The sequence below is a fragment of the Pantherophis guttatus genome, chromosome 1 (assembly GCF_059756535.1).
Source record: "Pantherophis guttatus breed Tessera chromosome 1, ASM5975653v1, whole genome shotgun sequence".
NCBI classification, from domain to species: Eukaryota; Metazoa; Chordata; class Lepidosauria; order Squamata; family Colubridae; genus Pantherophis; species Pantherophis guttatus.
In genome coordinates this window covers 301785360-301793250 of record NC_142063.1, presented here as the reverse complement: position 1 = coordinate 301793250, position 7891 = coordinate 301785360, and the positions used below count along the sequence as shown (strand labels likewise).

The following is a 7891-nucleotide window of genomic DNA, read 5'->3' as shown; positions in this document are numbered from 1 at the left end:
CATCCTCTTAGTTCTGATCAGTCACCTTGTCTTGTTGATGAGCTGCCTCGGAAACCTTTTATTTGGCATAGACTTTCCATCACCTTTTGTTGATATTTTATGCAAGATTGTTTTTTTTTCTGTTCCTATCTATTTTGTTTTTGCTCTTCATATTATCTGGTTTACGCTTTCAACTATTCCCAGTCTCTCATGCCTACTCATTTTCTTTTTCTGCACTAAAATAGCTGCATGTATAATATGCATGTGTGCATATAAACATCTACAACCACTGTGACAATAACTTCTAACGATTCTGAGGAAGATAAGTTATGTACTACTCCGCTGCATATGGGAACATATGGGGAGGTATACAAAAGTCACCAGTTTGGAAACAAAATATTCTAAATGGATAGATAATAGTCTCAATTGCAGTTATCAGTTAAGGGCGATCTGTATTTTGGAAACAGTTTGGTAGTTATTGGAAGAAAGTCTTATGAAATGAAAGTGGTTTGGAGTATTCTGTGGCAATGTAGCTTAACAATCCTGTTTCATTTGGAACACCAATTTAACATGGTCTTGAAGAGGAATGGAATTTCTAGTATTCTCTGGAATATTCTGATCCCAAATTGGTGAATTTTACTCATGCCTAGTACACAATATCATGATACTCAAGACAGCTTAATATCTGCTTATAAGCAATTGTAATACTGCAAACTATAACAGTACAGCTCCTGAGAGCATGGAGAGAAGCATTCTTCATGGAATAGGAGTATCCATTTTTCTGCAGCTGCTCCTTCTCTGGTTGATGGATGGGACCGAACTGGTCTTCCTCTAGATATTATGTTATCCTTAGGACGCAAAATGTATACATTTACAACTTCCTTTCATTTCCTTGCTGACAACAGATGCCAGAGTGTCTCCTCAACTCAAGACCTCCACAGCTGGAGATACTTTTTTCCCTTCATTCTCTTACAAGTAAATTTCTTCTTCCCATTTATGAAACTTTTTAATTCCTATAAGTTTTTTTAAGGACATAATAAAACAAAAATCATGGATACCTCACTTTCTGAATTGTTTATCATAAAGCTGAAACTTCATCATTCCTTCTTCCCTGTTCCCTATCTTGGTGCTTCTAGAAACTTCTTTTCAGGACTGCAAAGCAGAGACTGGCTAGACAAATCGAGTATATATTAATAACTGTCTTTAAAAACAAGTTAGCAAATATATTTTTCAAATGCTTTCTCAGCAAGACATACCATATATATATTTATTGTTCTATTATTTCATACATATTATTAATACCAGGCTGAGGTCTAGGTAGATTCCATTTCTTCCTCAACTCACCTCTCTGTTAAGGTCTTGCAAGGAAAATTTAGTGCTCAATCTATCTTTTTGCTAAGTAATTTTAAAAGATTTTGTCAAGTGGTTCCTTTTCAAATCAGGTTCATAGTGACTTCTGGACAAGAAATAGCAAAGTGAAGATGGCTCCACATTTCACAGAACCGATATTGCAGCCAGGGGTGAAATTTAAAATTTTTCCCTACCAGTTCTGTGGGCGTGGCTTGGTGGGCGTGGCAGGGGAAAGATATTCCAAAATCCCCATTCCCACCCCACTCTGGGGCCAGCCAGAGGTGGTATTTGCCGGTTCTCTGAACTACTCAAAATTTCCGTTACCGGTTCTCCAGAACCTGTTAGAACCTGCTGGATTTCACTCCTGATTGCAGCTAAGAACAAGAATTTGGTGAGTAAAGTAATTTTCCCAATTTAGGGTATTTCAATAGTTCTTTGATGTGTACTTCTTGAAGTGAAAGTATGTCCAATTTTAGACTTTGTAATTTGGACAATATTTCTTTCCTTTTTGTAGGCGAGTTCAGCCCATTTATATTGACTGATTGATAACAACTTTATGTTATCACATAACATATATTATGTTATATTGCAGCTAAGAGCAAGAAGCTGGTGAGTAGATTGGCTCCTTTGATCACCTCTGGAGAAAGAGAGATGTGAGATTGCCTACATCATACTCCATATGGTTGTTCCTCCCAAGGAGACTGTAAGGCAGCAGACTCTGGAGAATGGAAGAATTGGGAGATGAAAGAATTTCCCATTGCTGCTCCAACTGCTGTCAGAATCTTCAAAGAACATAACATTCGCCCTTGGATTAAAGAGCAAGAAGGAACATAAAGTTAGCTTATTTGATTAGGTTTAAAATGGGAAATGTTATTGTTCTGAGAGGTTCTTTCTGGACTTGGTAACAACTGGACTGGAAAAGATATTGTGTTTTGGACTGGTTACAATTAAGAGCTGAGCTATGAAATGATATGTTTTATGTGATTATTTTAGGGCTCTGTTTAGACTTTTTGATGGCACCTGGATTGGAAAAGATGCTGTTTATTGGACTTGCTTATAGTGAAGATTTGAGTTATGGGATGAAGATGAAGATGTCAGAGTTTAGGCAGCGTAACTAGTATTATAAGATAAACCCAGGAGCAAAACACAGCACACAGAGCCTTTAGATAAATAACAGTGGTTTTATCTACAGCTAAATATTTACAGTCTTATACATGGTTATAAGGTATAAGGTATTTAACCATTTAACTACTGATACACGGAGAGCAATAAGAAACATGATGAGAGAATATGAGTACAATGCATGAGGAGAAGGAAACACCCTCTAATGGCTTCCCTTATATAGGCAGCTTCTTACCCAGCTTCTTAAAATGGCAGTAACTCTGCTGCCTCATTCCATTGCATCAACTTCCGGTTGCCTCCGCTTACAACTTGTCATCAGCTTACAGCTATTAACTCTTCATACTGTGACAGAAAAGATAGTAAAACTGTTTATATTTCTTGTGATGAGGATGGGATATTAATTTCTTAATTTCTTTTCTCTTTCTCTTTTTGCTTTCTTTTTTAGTTTCATGCACTTTCTCTTTTTAGTTTGCATTATCTTTTATTATTGTAGCTAAAGCTTTTTGATATATATTTCCTGAACTAAGGAGAAATTTCTTATAAATTAGAACAATTAATCAGCAGAACAACTTGCCTCCAGAAGTTGTGAATGCTCCAACACTGGAGGTTTTTAAGAAGAGATTGGACAACCACTTATCTGAAATAGTATAGGGTCTCCTGCTTGAGCAGGCAGTTGGACTAGAAGACCTTCAAGGTCCCTTCCAACCAGGAGTAAAATCCAGCAGGTTCTGACAGGTTCTGGAGAATCAGTAGCGAAAATTTTGAGCAGTTTGGAGAACCGCCAAATACCGCTTCTGGCTGGCCCCAGAGTGGGGTGGGAATGGGGATTTTGCCATATCCCCTGCCACGCCCACCAAGCCACGCCCACCAAGCCACACCACACCCACCAAGCCATGCCCACAGAACCAGTAGTAAAAAAATTTGGATTTCATCACTGCTTCCAACTGTTATTCTGTTACTGGTACATATTTTTTAAAAGAAATATGTTGACAGTGTGAGAAATGGTGAGGAGTAATTCATAATAGTGCTTTCAGGGGTAGCTGGGAGACGTTTCCAATGAATGCTAAAGTTTTTAATGTTGCTCATACTGTGCTTTTGTGGCTAATATACAACAACGGTGAAAAAGTGTACTAACCAAGCTTGTATGTTTGTAAGATAAGCCCTTTGCATGAATGCAATTAAGAACTCGTAACCCAAAGGGGATTGTTTTCCAGTAAGAAATCAATTGTGATACGTTTGTTTATTTTGCTGCCCAAGAGAAGCGTTTAGCATTACCATTTTTAAGCCAAAACCTGAGTTAGGCCAATCAGGTCTTCTATTTCTTTTCTCCCTTTGCTTAGGCCCTCAAAACTGGCTTTTAATATCATACCAAGAGCTCTTCCCCTAAATACTGTGGCTGGAGCATCGCATAAAAGCTGAGTCAACTGTTTTTACTGTTCATATTTACATTTAAACTAAAATTAGATATATTGTACTTAATATGATATTTAATACAGTTCTTATGATCAAGTGCAATCACATACTAAACAATTTTCTCTCCTTCTATCATTTTGTGGTAGGTAGGCTACAGGCGGGCCACCCCTGCCAGTCTCAAATAATCTTAATTTCAGAGTGAATGCATTGGCTGCCTGTAAAGTTGCAGGCTCAATTCCAAGTGATGGTTATTTCCTTTACAGACTTTTATGGCATAAAGCAGAGATATCTCGACTAACCCCTTCCCAGAATTGAATCTCCCTGCTAGTCTAGAAAGACTGCAGAGAAGAGCAACAAAGATGATTAGGGGCCTGAAAGCTAAAACATAAAGAATGGTTGCTGGAATTGGGTATGTCTAGTTTAATAAAAAGAAGGACAAGGGTTGAAATGATAGCAGTGTTCCAATTTCTCAGGCAGGGGTGAAATGAAAAATTTGTTACTACCGGTCTGTGGGCATGGCTTGGTGGTGGTGGGCAATGTGACTGGGTGGGTGTGGCCAACTTTTTTTTTTTTTTACTTTTCAAAGCATTTTTTCTAATGCTTTGAAAAGCCTCTGCCGATCAGGCAACTCAGCTGGGATTGTCAGAGACTTTTCAAAGCATTTTTTTTACCACCTCTTCCGCCAAGAGGTTGCAGAAAAAAATGCTTTGAAAAGCCTCTGATGATCCCAGCTGAGCCGCACGATCATCAGAGGCTGGTTATTTTTTACTTTTAAAAGTATTTTTTCGTCGGAAGAGGTTGTAGAAAAAATGCTTTGAAAAGTAAAAAAAAAAACAAAACTCTGATGATCGTGCGGCTCAGCTGGGCATGGTGGGGGGGGGCAGGGATTTTTCCTACCGGTTCTCTGAACCACCCACTGCATCGCTACTGGATTGGGCGATCCGGTCCGAACCGGGAGCATTTCACTCCTGATCTCAGGAATCATCACAAAGAAGAGGGGGTCAAACTATTCTCCAAAGCACCTGAAGGCAGGACAAGAAGCAATGGATGGAAACTCAGCAAGGAGAGAAGCAACCTAGAACTAAGGAGAAATTTCCTGATAGTTAGAACAATTAATGAGTGGAACAACTTGACTCCAGAAGTTGTGAATATTTCAACACTGGAAGTTTTTAAGAAGAGATTGGACAACCATTTGTCTGAAATGGTATAGGGCTTCCTGCCTAAGCAGGGGGTTAGACTAGAAGACCTCTAAGGTCTCTTCCAATTCTGTGATTCTGTTTTCTGTCTCTTCACTTAGAGTAATCCTACTAAGAATTCCTATTAATCCTTTTGTTTTGGAAGGATATTTGTTACACCAAATATCAAATACTGTAGTGCTTTGAAACTGCCCCTTTTACTAATACGGATAATTTCATAGAACCTTAAACTTTGCTTAGATTTAATTACTGCGTGCCACAGTAACATCTATATATCCCGCAGCAGGAAACCCTGAAAAATTTGGCAGAGCTTAATCTTTTTTTATTATTATTTTGATAATCTAAGGAATGTAATAGGGCATAGAATATTTTTAGAAGGAGGTTATTTGTTCTGTTGGCCAATCTGATACTTATTATGAGAAACAATTATTTTGGCATGCGCACTATATTTGTAACATCTTGCATGAAAGTTTGTTTGGATGCAGTTCAGCAGCATGCAAATTGAAAATGTGGCTCCCTGCCAACAGTAGAGATAGAAACATCTTGAATGAGTGAGCTTTTTTCTCAGTAGCAATTGCAAATCCCATGTACCACTTAAATACCTGGGTTGCAAATTATCTCTTTCCGTTAAATATTCTTAATGATGAATCAGTTCTTTTTATTGTTGCTTTTATTTTATTTGCATTAGACTTTAAAATTATGCTCCAACATACATTTAAAGAAGATTATTTACAGTATGCGTGGTGTTAAAATAGCTCCCATCAGAATCAGGTGAAGAAAAGATAGCGATTCTCTCTCCCACTTCTTTGAATTTCCAACCACAGATTTAAGTATCACCTAATATAAAAAAAGAATCTCTGTTGCGGAAGTCTAGAATGTTCTGTCTGCTAGGACCAGGGAGCCATAAATCAAGAGCTGCATTCCTTCTGAGCATCTGCTAGCCATCTATATTTGATGGATTAACTTCTCCATTTAAACAATATTTCAAATTTGGATGTGCCACTGATTCTCAGGAGGGGGATTTCCTGATTTCTTGTGCCTAATTATGGAATAGGGTGGGGAACATGTGGCTTTTCAGATGTTCTTGGATTCCAATTCCCATCGGTCTCAACCAGTAAAAGGAGTTGGGATCCATAGTTCAAAAAACATCTGGAAGACCACAATTTCCTCTAACATGCTATTGATTTTTACCATTGTTAACACATGAGTACACAAGTATTTAAGAGGTACTTTAAAAATTACTTACAGCTGATATCTTAGGATGTCCTTTTTCTTCTAAGCAAACTCACAGATCTTGGAATATTGAAATATGGATCAATCTTTCCATATACTATATGCACAGAGTTTATGTGAAAGAGTGATCTTTATTAACAGCTAGAATCTCAGATCTGTCTACTCCGCAAGTCTATTATTACAAGGGGACAAATGGGATTAAACTGGAAACTATACTAGCAAATATTTACCAGAATATTTATTCACTTGATTGATTTATATAGCTGCTCATATCCTACTCTGCTGCTGCTAGTAGCAGTAATAGTTATGGTGGTAATAGTACTAATTGCACATTTTTAATAAGAATCTTTGCATTTATGACTTTTCTTAATTTGATTTGGCTTTGGATAATCTTTCCTCAAATTATTACAAATTATGATGGAACACACAAAAAGAAATACTGTTTGGAAAAACATAATTTGCAGTTAGATATACACTTTTTAAATTAACTAGATCATAGTAGATCTAGTTAAGTGTGGTGCAGTGGCCTAGAGGTGGAGCTCTTGCCTCACAAACAGGAGGCTGTGAGTTTGATCCTAGGTAGCGGTAGATATTTCTCCTCTTTGAGCACAATGAATAAATATCTGCTGTGAACTCTGCATTGGCGACAGAAAGGGCATCCGGCCAGTAAACACTCAGCTCCATTCAGTTGTCCCGATTCCACCCGGATGCAAAGGATTACAGGGTCATTAAAAGACCAAAAAAAAATAAATAGTAGATCTAGTTAGAACACTGCATTCTTTCATCAAAAATCAAATCACTATTTATGCATAATATATATAAATATACATCCTGGAAGAATGGTAAATTTTTCAGAAAAGAAAATTTAAGCTCACTTTTTTGTTTTCTTTATAACTGAAAACATTCTAGAACAAACCTGAAAATAATGTGCTGTCAAAAATTATTTCTGTTATAGTTTATGTAGGACTTAAACCCATAAGACTATCTAAGGCAACAGGGGGTGTGTGGGTGTGTGCTAGTTAAAATATAACAAGATGGTGACTGTGACCAGATAACAGAGCATAAAAACAGAACCTTTTTAACATGCACTGCATTTGTGATTTAACTGTATCAGCTTTTTAAGCTGATCTTGAAACACCTTGGCAGTCAGTCCATTTTAGATGTCTTGGGTTCTGACCTCTTAATAGATAATTAAATAATCTTTATTCATAGCTCCACTCAAAATGTACCACAGTAAGCAAACTGACTGGATTAAATTGGAAATGTTTCATTGGGGAAAAAAGAAAAATAATTTTAGCTCTGCTCCATATAGCAAAAACATTGCCTACGGTTGAAGTAATTTTGGAGGTTTCCCAGAATTGATCCTGGGCTGAAAACAAGAAAATATTATAGCTGTAGAAAAGAAGAACGGATGGCAGAAATGGTACCAATGGGTGATTTTTGTCCCTTTGCCTTGTTGTATATGCCATGACATATCTGGGATAGGATAAATCTCCTTTTCTAGTCTGTGCCACATATGTAATTCTTAATTAAACATATTGATAAAAGAATATGGCTTATAAAAACAAACACATTTTGATTTACATAAAAATCACAAA

The 7891-nt window shown here is 37.1% G+C and overlaps 1 long non-coding RNA gene across 1 annotated transcript in view; it reads right to left on the bottom strand.

The window, feature by feature from the left end:
- Nucleotides 1-2588: 2588 nt before the first annotated feature.
- The window catches only part of LOC148116912 (uncharacterized), a 31024-nt gene continuing 25721 nt past the window's right edge, over nucleotides 2589-7891 (bottom strand). The window contains exon 3 of the long non-coding RNA XR_015733946.1: nucleotides 2589-2793. This is a non-coding gene — a long non-coding RNA (uncharacterized LOC148116912). The remainder of the gene's footprint in view (nucleotides 2794-7891) is intronic.